Source organism: Talpa occidentalis, unplaced genomic scaffold (assembly GCF_014898055.3).
Source record: "Talpa occidentalis isolate TD23 unplaced genomic scaffold, MPIMG_talOcc4v2.1 talOcc4.11, whole genome shotgun sequence".
In the NCBI taxonomy this organism is placed as follows: Eukaryota; Metazoa; Chordata; class Mammalia; order Eulipotyphla; family Talpidae; genus Talpa; species Talpa occidentalis.
This window is the reverse complement of record NW_023601104.1, coordinates 11,335,493-11,348,432: the sequence shown is the minus strand read 5'-3', so window position 1 is coordinate 11,348,432 and position 12,940 is coordinate 11,335,493. Positions and strand designations below refer to the sequence as shown.

Here is a 12,940-nt window from a genome sequence, read left to right as displayed (position 1 = left end):
ATTCTACTGTTATTAAATATCTGGGGTTGCTTTCAGGTTTTAGTTGCCATGAATCATGGTGCCAGAAACATTCTTGTACAATGCTGTTCTGTTGGTTACTCTGGAGTCAAACTTCTGTATCAATGGGTATGAATCATGAACTTTAGTAGATACTGCAAACTATCTTCCAAAGTGGTTACACCAACTTACATTCCCATTAGCTGTCTACAAGTTCCCATTTATCGACAGAGGTTTGTAATTATGACCATAATTACCTAGCATGCATGTAGTGGAATCTTTTATTTTTTTCATACATACAAGAGCTGGGGTACAGGCCAAATGTGTGTATGGGGGGTAAGAGGATTCACCAGAGACAGAGTGGGGAAAAGAACAGGCAGAAATACACTGACTGAAACACACTGCTGAGGGGAGCAGCGGGCGAGTCAGGAAAGGTCTGCTGCACCATGTGGGTTGCTCCCTGGCGAGGGATCAAACTTGTGCTGCAGTGGCTGTGGTTAGCTTCATAGGTTGCGTCTTAACCCCTTGCACCATCAGGGAGGCCCCATGTAGTGGAATCTTACTAGTTTGCATTTCCCAATTTATGAATGAGAGGTTAATCACTATTCCACTTTGTGTAGTTTCCCTAAAAGTCTTGCCTTTTTTTTAAAGATTTATATATTTATGCATACAAGAGCTGGAGTACAGGCCAGAGGTGCAGGGGTTGAGAGGATTCACCAGAGACAGAGTGGGGAACAGCACAGGCAGACTGACGAAATACACTGCTGAGGGGAGCAGTGGGCAAGTCAGGAGAGGTCTGCTGCGCCATGTGGGTAGCTCCCTGGCCGGGGATCAAACTCGCGCTACAATGGCTGCGGATAGCTTCATAGGTTGCGTCTTAACCCCTTGCACCACCAGGGAGGCCCACTTGCCCATTTTTTAATGATACAGATTAACTTACGTACATCTTTATTTATTTTGGATACAGACACTAGGTTAGGTCTTAGAAATATATCTGTTCTCATTGTAGCTTACATTTTCCCTTGCTTAATGCCTTAAATACCTGAATTTCTCTCATTTTTAACTAACCAAATGTACTCACCTTTCCCCTAGGAATTGTTCTTTATTTACAAAAAATTTATTTTAAAAAAATCAAGTACATTTATTTTCTATCCCATAACCATTCATTCACACAGCTCTTTCAACAAGCTGCGTGGTTAGTGCTGTCTTAAATACCCTTCCAATCTCCATAGAAACAGAAGGTCCGCCTTTGCTAAAACTACGATGTTCCATGTCTTGTAGCCAACCTGGTTCTTCACATCTGCAGAAATTTAGTTATACTTAGTAGTAAGTAGTAATGGGAAGACCTGCAGAATTTCCAAGATACTATTCATTTTTAAAAGGAATTAGTGTTTTTTTGAGCCAAACTTAAATCTTTTCCTAAAGAGATCATATATATGTGTGTATGTATATGTTTCCTCCTATGTTACCTTAAAAGTTGTACTGTTTAACTTTTCATAATTAGGTGTACAATCTATCTTAGAAATTATTTGTATTTATGTATGGTGTGAGGAATAAGGTTTGACTTTTCCTTTGCCATTTTTGTGAAACCAAGTATCCATGTATATTTGAATATTTTTTTGACACCCAACACAGTTAAGTCCTCCCACATCACCACATTCAGGCCTGCCCTATTTCTACATCTTACGCATTTCCATATAAATTTTGGAATTTCAAGTTTTTCACATAAAAAGCTATCAATATTGGGCCTCCCCTGGTGGCACAGGTGGTTGAGCACCATGCTGTGAAGTGGTCCACAGCCTCTGCAGAGCCAGTTCATCTCAACCGGCCGGCAAGGGTCCCACATGGTGCGGCAGACCTCTCCTGTCTCGCCCGCTGCTCCCCTCAGCAATGTATTTTGTCAGTCTGCCTGTGCTATTCCCCACTCTGTCTCTGGTGAATCCTCTCACCCTCCCGCACATCTGGCCTGTACCCCAGTTCTTGTATAAATAAATAAATAAATCTTTTTTTAAAAAAGCTATCAATATTTTGGTTAGAACTAAAATGAAATGATGGGTGAAAATAAAAACCAAAGCCTTTATAATACTCAGTTTCGCTTGCTAACAGGGTTTTTTCCCCCTCTGTTTAATTTAATCAAGAATGGATATTGAAAAAGAGTCTGGTAAAATGATGTAGTGGGTAGTAACAGGAAATGTCTCCCCGTCTGAACAACAATTACACTGGCAGAGTCCACCTGACATAATTATTTTGGAACTGTGTAGTCTTTTTTTTTTTTTTAAATTTATTTATTTTTATACAAGAATTGGGGTACAGGCCACAGATGCACGGGGGTGGGGTGGGGGGAGAGGATTCACCAGAGACAGAGTGGGGAATAGAACAGGTGGACGGACCGAAGTACACTGCTGAGAGGAGCAGCGGGCGAGACAGGAGAGATCTGTCCCACCATGTGGGTTTCTCCCCGGCCGGCCAGGAATCGAACTTGTGCTGCAGGGGCTGCGGATTTCTTCATAGATTGCGTCTTAACCCCTGCACCACCAGGGAGGCCCAGGACTGTGTAGTCTTTTGAAAGCTTGTAACTTCTGGAGGAACACTTGGACAGGAAAATGTACAGTTAACTGAGGTTAATTTCAGCTCTAACCACAGGTAGGCAACTTTACATTGCAGTACAAGTTTCCTAGAGCAGTCTGCACACAACTTTCTGGAGCCAGAGTAGGCAAAAAGGACCCCATCCTCCAACTAAAAGGGATCTTTGCAGTCAGAGCTGACTGCTCCTTCTGTTCACAGAGGTATACACAAAGAAAGTGGCAGTCCAGTCATTTTAACACCTTTCCCAAAGTTGCAAGTCCTTCCTCCTCTGGTTCAAGTGACTTCCACCAGATTTAAAGAACCAACACATTTTCCCTCTCTTTATCTCATCCCACCTGCTCTGTGATTCACCTTTTTCCTTTGAGAGTCAGATACTAAGGACTAGGGCATTTAATAGCAACTGCATATAAAAACAAAATTAGAAAGTGGCTATGCAAGCCCTGGGAAAAGTCTTCAGGAAAGACCACAGAATATTTAAGTTTATACCTCAGGCTGATCCTAAACAATCAAGGAAAAAAAAAAAAAAAAAAAAAAAAAAAACCCCAACAACAACAACAAAAATCCCTGAGGAAGAATGTGATTTCCAGAATTACCACATTATTAGATTCAAATATCCAGTGTTCAACAAAACATCCCAAGGCACACAAAGAAAGAGGAAAAGTATGGCTCATTCAAAAGAAAAAAAAAAAAAAAATCAAAGACTTCAAAACAAGTCTTAAAGACGCTCACAGAACTAAAGGATAGTGTGGAGAAAGTTTAAAAAAGAAAGATGGTAACGGAAATGGATAAAAGGAAAATCTGAAAAGAAAAAAATCCTTGAATTGGAAAGTACAATAGCTGAAATGAAAAATTCACTAGAAGGAACCAAAGGTAGATTAAAAGGGGCAGAAAATTCAGTAAATTTGAAAATAGAACAACACAAACTACTGAAGCATATGAAAAGAAAAAGAAAAGCAGAGCCTAAGGAATCTGTGGAATATCATCAAGCAGACCAACACATACATCGTAAGAGTTTCAGAAAGAGAAAAGACCTGAAGAAATAATGGGTGAAAATTTCTCATATTTGGAAAAAGACATGAAGATAAACATTCTAGTACCTCAACAACTTCATGTAAGATGAACTCTGAGTAAGATTATCTCAACTGGGCCTCCCTGGTGGCGCAGCGGTTGAGCGCTGGGCTGCGAGGTTGCCCGCAGCCTCTGCAGCGCCGGTTCGATCCCCAGCTGCCGGCAAGGGTCCCACATGGCGCAGCGGACCTCTCCTGCTGCCCGCTGCTCCCCTCAGCAGTGTATTTCATCTGTCTGCCTGTTCTGCTCTCCGCTCTGGCCCTGGTGAATCCTTTCACCCTCCCGCGCTTCTGACTGTACCCAGTGCTTAAATAAATAAATAAATCTTTAAAAAAAAAAAAAAGATTATCTCAACTGAGGCAGAGGAAACATATATAATTCAACACCCTTATCAAGATAAAAATGCTCAACAATTTAGAAAAAGAAGGAAATTACCTCAAGATAATAATCATATATGAAAAATCCACAGCGGACATCATATTCAAGGGTACATGCCTCTAAGAGCAGGAACAAGGCCAAGGATACCTGATTCTCATCACTTTTATTCATCAACATAGTCCTGAAAGTTGTACCCGGACAATTTGGTTAAAAACAATTTTTTAAATCAAAGCCAATCAGAATGGAAAGCAAGAGGGCCTCCCCTGGCGGCACAGGCAGTTGAGCGCAGCGCTGTGAAGCTGTCCACAGCCTCTGTAGTGCGGGTTTGATCTGGGCCGGCCAGCAAGAATCCCACATGGCATGGCGGACCTCTCCTGTCTCGCCTGCTGCTCCCTCAGCAGTGTATTTCAGTCAGTCTGCCTGTTCTGTTTCCTGCTCTGTCTCTGGTGAATCCTCTCACCCTCCCGTGCACCTGACCTGTACCCCAGTTCTTGTATGTATGAATAAATAAATCTTTAAAAAAAAAAAAAAAGAATGGAAAGCAAGAAGTAAAAGTATCTCTTTGAAGATCTTGTATGTAGAAAATTCTAAAGACTATACACACACGCACAAAACCTGAAAACTAATAAATGAGTTAAGCAAAGTAGCAGGATACAAGGTCAATACATCAAAATCAGCTGCATTTCTATAAACAAACAAAAAACGTTCTGAAAAGAAAATTACAAAAACTATTGCATTTACACGAAAACCAGAAAGACTAAATTAGGAATTAACTAGATTAAGGAAGTGAAAGACTTCTACAATTAAAACTGCCAAACATTGCTGAAAGGAATAAAAGACAACATAAATAAATGGAAACACCCATGGTCATGAATTGAAAGATTTAGTATTATTGAAATTCAATACTGTCCAACACAGCCTGTAGAGCCAATGTAATATCAAAATATGAACGATGTTCTTGGCAAAAATATTTTTTAAAACCCAATCCAATCTTGAAAACTAACAAAACTGGAGGACTGGAAACTTACTACAAAGTTACAGTAATCAAATGGAACTATGGAATAATCAAATGGAATATGACAGCCCAGAAATGAACTCTCTTATTAAATATAATTCTTGAGAAGGATGCCATGATCACTCAATAGGAAAGGGATAGCCTTTTCAACAAATTATGCTGGGAAAACTGGATATGCACATCATCAAGTAGAACCCTTATCTAACGTTATATACAAAAATTACCTCAAAATGGATCAAAGACCTCATGAAAGGGATATAAATATAAATCTTATAGAAAGAAAATTAAGTAAAACTTTTACAACCATGGATGACTTGGAAATGATTACTGGATACGACACCAAAGTTAACAACAAAAACTAAACAAGTTAGACTCAAAAATTCATTAATTTTTTCTATCAAAAGACACTAACCAAAGAGTAAAAAGAACACTCCACAGAATGGGAGAAAATATATGCAAGACATATATTTGATAAGGGGTTAATATCCAGAATGTTTAAAGAACTCCTAACACAACTCCTAACACTCAAAGAAAAACAATCCCAATGCAAAAATGGGTAAAAAGACTTAAAGAGGAAATTTTCCAAAGATACACAAATGGTCGATAAGCACACAAAAAGATGCTCAACATCACGAATCATTTTGGAAATGCAAATCCAAACTACAAAAATGAGATACCGCCTCGCACTTGTAAGAATGGCTAATATCCAAAAACAAAGAAAACCTAAGTGTCGGTAAGAACTTAAGAGCAAGAAAGACAGAAAGAAAATAGAATCCTTGTGCAAGATTCCTTGCAATTATAATTGGATTATTCTTTCATAATCATCTATCTCTATCTCTACTTCCAACTTTAATCCAAACCCTAGTCTACACAACCACTGATCTGTATATTGGTTTACATTATAAGAAACTTTTTATATATAAGAGGAAGAAAAATGTCAATTTTGGGGGAAGATGGGGAAGGAATCTGGTTGCTTTCAAAGTCAGCTAAATTATTCAGAGATTGATCGATGTTACTGAGTATACCAAGAGTTTGTTTCATTTTATTACTGGGTAGGATTCCATAGTATGCCAAATTTCTTTACTCAATCACCTATTGATGACCATCTTGTTTCCAACTTTTGTGCTGTTACAAATAAAGCTGTTATTAAGTCTCATGTACAGGACTTTATGGTGACATATGCTTTTATTTGAAGTAACATTTCACACAAATGAAATGACTAAGTTGTATAACAGATGTTATTTTTAACATTTTAAGAAACTGTCTAATTTCTTTCCAAAGTAACTGTACCACTTTACATTCCCACCATCTATTATTTGAGTTTCAATTGCTCTATATTCTTACCAGCATTTGATATGATCAGTCTTCTTAATTTTAGTCACTGCATGGCATTTAGTATTTTCTTGTGATTTTAGTTAGCATTTCCTAATGACTACTGGTGTTAAGTAAGCATCTTTTCATGAGCCTATTTGTTGTCAATTTATGGTTTTTGTTTTTTAAAGATTTATTTATTTATGCATACAAGAGCTGCAGGTAGAGGCCAGAGATGCGAGGGTGAGAGACTCACCAGAGACAGAGCAGGGAACAAAATAGGCAGACTGACTGAAATATACTGCTGAGGGGAGCAGCGGGCAAGTAAGGAGAGGTCTGCTGCACCATGTGGTTCACCTCCCTGGCCAGGGAGCAAACTCGTAGGGCAGTAGCTGCAGATAGCTTCATAGTATTTTTTATTTCAATTTCCAATTGTTCATTGGTATATATACAAATACATATTGTATATTGGTATCATTATATGTTGTAGCCTCACTAAACCTATAGCTCTAGTGACTTTTTTGTAGATTCCTTAGGATTTTCCTAAGTCAATTGACTAAAGTCAATTTTTCTTCTTCCTTTCAATTCTGGATGTCCGGTTTTTCATGCTATAGCATACTGCCGTTAAACAGACATGGTTAAAGAGGACATTCTTCTTCATCCCTAATCTCTGAGGGAAAGCACTCTATACTATATTGATTGTAGAGTTTACCCTAAATGCTCTTTATCAGGTAGAGGATGCTTCTCTCCTAATGTATTGACAATTTTTACCAGAAATGAATTTTGTCAATTTTGAAATATATCTACTGAAATGATCATATAGCATTTTTAAAAGTCTGTTATGATAATGAAAAACTGCACTGATTATTTTCAGGTGTTAAAGCAATCTTTAAATGTTATCACATTCCTGGGATAACCCACTTGGCCATAATATATTATCTTTTATATATATTCTTATAAAATTTTAGAAACAAATATAATTTTTACCTATATTTATGAGATATATTACTCTACAGCTTTTTTTTTTCTGGTTTGAGTATTAAGCCAATACTGGTCTCATAATGCGAGACCATTTTGAGGAAATATTTTGCGTAAAATGGGTATTATCTTTTCCTCAGATTTTTGCAGAATTTACCAGTGAAGCTGACTGGACCTCTCAGAGTCATTATTGTGGGGTTTTTAACTACCTGTTAATAGGTATAAGGCTAGGCAGTTAATTGTTTCTTCTTCAGTTTGGTAGCTTTGATCTGTCAAAGAATTGTCATTTCATCTTGTCCAATTTAATAGCATGAAGTTATTCATAATATTGCCATTATCCTTTTAACATTTGTAGTAGTAATGTCAGATCTCATTGCTGAAATTGTTAATTTGAATGTTCTCCTTTTTCCCTAATCAGTCTGGCTGTAGATAGCAATGATATTTTCTCTTTCCACAGTTAATTTGTAGGTATATGTATCCAACAAAACACTAAGTGAGCTAAGAAAGCAAGAACACTAGGTTTTAATCTTTCTCTTAGTACCACCCACAGAAAATAAGCAGTCTTTTACACCATCACCAGTACTTTTTTAAACAGATAAAAGGTAAACAGTTGGGAACATTGAAAACCAAACCTCAGAAATTAGATCTTAGTTAAAAAACAAAAACAAAAGCAAACAAAAAAGCCACAAAGATATGGAAGTCAGAAAATAGATTAAAAAAAAAAAACCATTGCTCAATAACAATGTGACCTTGAAGAACAAGTTACTTAAATTCCGTAAGAACTCAGTGCAGGGCCTCCCCTGGTGGCACAGCGGTTGAGCACTGGGCTGCGAAGCTGCCCGCAGCCTCTGCAGCACCAGTTCGATCCCCGGCCACTGACGAGGGTCCCACATGGCACACAGACCTCTCCTGCCACGCCCGCTGCTCCCCTCAGCAGTGTATTTCTTCGGTCTGTCTGTTCTGTTCCCCGCTCTGGCTCTGGTGAATTCTCTCACCCTCCCGCGCTTCTGACTGTACCCAGTGCTTGTATAAATAAATAAATAAATCTTAAAAAAACAAAAACAAAAAACTCAGTGCATTTGTAAAACAGAGAAGCCTCCATATTATATCAGGTTTCAAGATTTAAAATGATATAATCCCCAGAGCGCTCTCCATAAATATTCTCTAATGTTAGTATCCTTCTAGTCACACCAAATGATTGACAAGCCATTAATGGAAGAAAAAAATTTAAGTCTACAACAATGACAAAAAAAATACATTATCAAATTCCTAAATTTCATGCATCAAAAACATTAACACTTCTAATTCAGATATTAGTCATAAAATACATAAGCATGTTAAAAATACAAACTATACAAAGACTATAAAGTAAAAAGCAAGTCTATTATCATATTCAGTATCACAGAGTTCAAAGTGAATACTTTTTTTTTTTTAAAGATTTATTTTTATTTATACAAGAGCTGGGGTACAGGTCAGAGGCAAGGGAGGGTGAGAGTATTCACCAGAGACAGAGTGGGGAGCAGAACAGGCAGACGGACCAAAAGCAATGTTGAGGAGAGCAGTGGCCAACACAGGAGAGGTCTGCCGCACCATGTGGGTTATTTCCCTGGCTGACCGGGAATTGAACCCACACTACAGAGGCTTCAGACAGCTTCATAGCACTGCACTCAACCCTCTGTGGCACCGGGGAGGCCCAAAGTGAATACTTTCATGTGTTTTAATTTTGGTGGATGCCTCAATAATTCTAAATCAAACAATTTTCTCCTCAATTTCATGATTATGATGAAAGGTAAGCAACCTGCATCTTAAACTTGTTCCACATCTCAACTTCTGTCAGCTACAGCACTACTTTCATATCATGGTTTTTATTAGGTTTGTTCTAAAATTATATTTAGACCTTTAGTACTCTGTAATCAATTCTAAACATCAAAATGCAATCAATTTGCTTACAAAATTAGGCTTATGTGATTAATTGTTGTAGAATCAATTAATGTAACTGACCCCATAAAGGAGGAAATGTAATTCCACAACATTAAATTTGTTCTAACAGCCCAGATGAATATTCTTTTTTCTTATCCTCTTACTAACTGTTCAAAATTGTACCAGAATTTTTACTGATTCATAGTTGGACCATAATTTCCCTGTAAAATTTTTTCAATATTCTTGATTAGTTTTGTTTTTCATATTGACCACTATGGCATGCACCTTCACCTAAATCATGAATCATTCAGTTTCTTAACCATGTTGTTTCTTAAAATAAATCTAGTATCTTCCTGAAGATGACAATCTTAGTAGCATCTGATTTTCTACTTTAAATTAGACTAGTTGTTTTCTACTCTTACTGTGAAGTCATCATCGTAAGATAGTTTCCCTCTCCGGCTGGCTACACCTTTAACTGGATGGATGGTGTCTCCTGTTTCTTCAATTCTTTTTCATTTTCTGGATCACAATCTTGGGAAATACAATAGAAATTTGTAAGAAGTGAACTACTAGCCTGTGTCATTGTATGCTTTAATTTACCTTTATGCTTTGCAGCTAGTTGATTTATAATTTGGTTGGGGAATAGGTTCTAGGTTGAAAATTCATCCAATCCTCATTCAACTCTGATAGAACAATGATTCATGTAAATGATCTGAGAAAAAAACTGATTCTAAATTCTTCCTAGGAAAAGTAGTTCATCTTTAAAAGATTTCAGGATACTGTCTTTATTCCTTACTGTTCTGAAATGTCAAGTGGAGGTGTCTACAAAACAACCCTCTTAAAATTATTACTATCTGGTATTCAATGGGCCCTTTTAATCTGAAATTTCATTGTCTTCCAGCTGAGAAACTTTCTTCTATCATTTCGTCCTTTTCTCTTTCATTTTCTCCTTTCTCCCAATACTCTGAATCATCAGTTTCTTTTATTTTAATTTTCCAAGCACATTTTTGCAAAACATACTGAAAATTTCTTCAACTTTTTCCAGTTTTTATGTTTGGTTTTGGTGTCTTAAGCATTTTTGCTTCCAAGAACTCTTTCTTATTCCTACTCCTGTTACATAGCAGTCATAACAAAGTATCTTTCTACCTTTCCTAACAGTACAAGAAAAGTGATAGGCTCCTAGAACATAGATGGTTTTTGTAAATATAATGGACTATATGGGGAGCGGGGAGGATGGTATATAACAACAAAGCTTACTTTGATACTTGACTGGCTTCTGGAATTTAATTCTAATCAAGGATAAGATATGAGATAAAGAAACTAATCAAGTTGGAATGCATTCTGGAAAAGCATCAGATCCAAGATGGCAGCCAGCAGGAGGCTGATAAAGGCATTTGAAGAAATCCACAAATGTGGAATGAAAAAATTTCATAACATCCAGGTTGGATTAAGTTAATTTATTAATTTGGCAAGGGCTTATTGTGCCTGACAAGCCTCCATATAATAAGGGAGCCTTCAGAATCAAAATCAACTTTCCAGCAGAGTACACATTCAAACCACCAAAGATTACAATTAAAACAAAGATCTACCACCCATCAATGAAAGGGGGGAGGTCCTCTGCCAAAAATAAGGTTGAAAACTGAAGCCAGCAACCAAAACTGACCAAGTAATGCAGTCCCTCATAGCACAGGTTAACAACCCCTAGAGCTTGCACACCCAATTCAGACTGATCGAGCTGAAGAACACTGTTAAGGACCATAAAAAGTTCTGTAAGATTGGCCTCCCTGGTGACACAGGGGTTAAAGACAGCACTATCAAGCTATTGCCAACCACTGCAGTATGAGTTACACCCCCTGCCGGCCAGGGAGCAATCCACATGGCACATCAGACCTCTCCTGCCTCGCCCACTGCTCCCCACAGCAGTGTATTTCAGCAGATCTGCCTGTTCTGCTCCCCACTCTCTCTGGTGAATCCTCTCACTCCCTGTACTTCCGGCTCACACCCCAGTTCTTGTATGCATAAATAAATAAATGTTTTTTTAAAAAAATTCTGTAAGATTGCTGAAGAGTTTATGAAGAAATATGGGGGGAAGTGACCTGTGGACTAAAATCTGTCATGGTTGATTTTAGCAAGTGTGAGAGCAGAGACCCCAAGCAGTACATTTAAACACCCTGCAAAAGCAGGACTCTGGAAAATTGATATATGCCACTGCCTGGCAGTAACTAGTGGCGTCCTTAATAGCAGTTACTATATTCCATAGTTTTCTTAATCAAAAGTAGTCTAGATAACTTGCAAAGAAAAGTTAAAAATTTAAGAGATGATGCAATAGAAACTAACCAAGAAAATAAAGTAATAAAAGCAAACAGATACACAGTATTCTTATTCCATGGCTTTTGTAACTTATTCTTGTTGCTTTGAAATGGAAACATGTTCTGTAAATGCAAGACAGGAATGAACTCAGTAAAGAGCTGTGGACAAAACTAATAATTCTGGTTTGTATTTCATTTTAATCTTTTAAAACTTATTTATATAAAGATAATTTAGGTATAGGAAAAGCAGTATATTATTTAAACACTGAAATAGCAAATTAGAACAGTGTGGCAATGGTCACAAAATAAACAGCAAAAAAACAGAAAGAGACCCAAATAATAGTATATTTTAATTTACAGCATAAGTGAACTTTTAAGCCATTAGGGGAAAATATTCTCAATATCGACTGTACAAGCAGGCAGACATTTGATGGAGAAATGATTCCCTAGTACAACTCTCATCTCAACTCTCATCTGAATAAATTCCAGATATATTAACAATTTGATTTTTAAGTATATTTATTAAGTTGTGTTTTTTTAATCTAGAGGACAAAGAGAGACTTCAAGGAAACTCCAAAGACAGAAACCATAAAAGAACACCTCCAGACTTAATCATCTCTGCTTTTTCCTTTTTCAGAGGCAGTAGGGCTGGTGAGGGACACAGGGACTTGGAGGAAAATTAAAGTTTAAGTTACAAACTGGAAAAAAAAAAAACTCCTAAAAATGTAGAAGGAAAAAAGTCATTCTAACAAAATTTAACAAAGAATTCAAAAACCTCATTTACCGAAGAAAATTTAAGACAAACGGTTCATAAACAATATAACTAAAGAAATTTAAAACAATACCAATTTCTGTCCATCGATTTGAATATCTAGTAGTAAGTGTATAGAAGAACTGACACTATCCAATTTTTGACAAATATAGTTAATGTAAATCTAGCAATATCTATAAATGTTTCAAGTACATTCATTTCTGTAGAATTCCATTTTTAATAGCCTATCTGGAACTTGAATGTTCATGATTGTGTGATTTATAAGAAAGGATATATCCAACAAAAGGAATATAACAGCATAAAGCAAAAAAATTATGAAATCTTCACTTGTTGACATGGAAAGTAGAAAATGAATTTAAGACACTAAACTTCTAAAGGTTATAATGTCACATACATAGTTCCATTTTTGTTTAAAGGAATGTAACAGGAGGTAATTTCCTACAACATATATTTCAGGTCATAAAAAAACCACCAAACGGGCCTCCCTAGTGGCGCAGCGGTTGAGCGCTGGGTTGCGAAGCTGCCCGCAGCCTCTGCAGCGCCAGTTCCATACCCTGCCGCTCTCTGGCCACTGGAGGAGGGTCCCGCATGGAGCGCAGGCCTCTC

The 12,940-nt window shown here is 37.2% G+C and overlaps 1 protein-coding gene and 1 pseudogene across 17 annotated transcripts in view; one reads left to right on the top strand and one right to left on the bottom strand.

Annotated features, from left to right (window-relative positions):
• The window catches only part of MGA (MAX dimerization protein MGA), a 131,476-nt gene that overhangs the window by 32,954 nt on the left and 85,582 nt on the right, over window positions 1-12,940 (bottom strand). The gene's annotated exons all lie outside the window — the stretch shown is intronic.
• Window positions 10,617-11,360, top strand: LOC129146766 (ubiquitin-conjugating enzyme E2 L3-like; annotated as a pseudogene).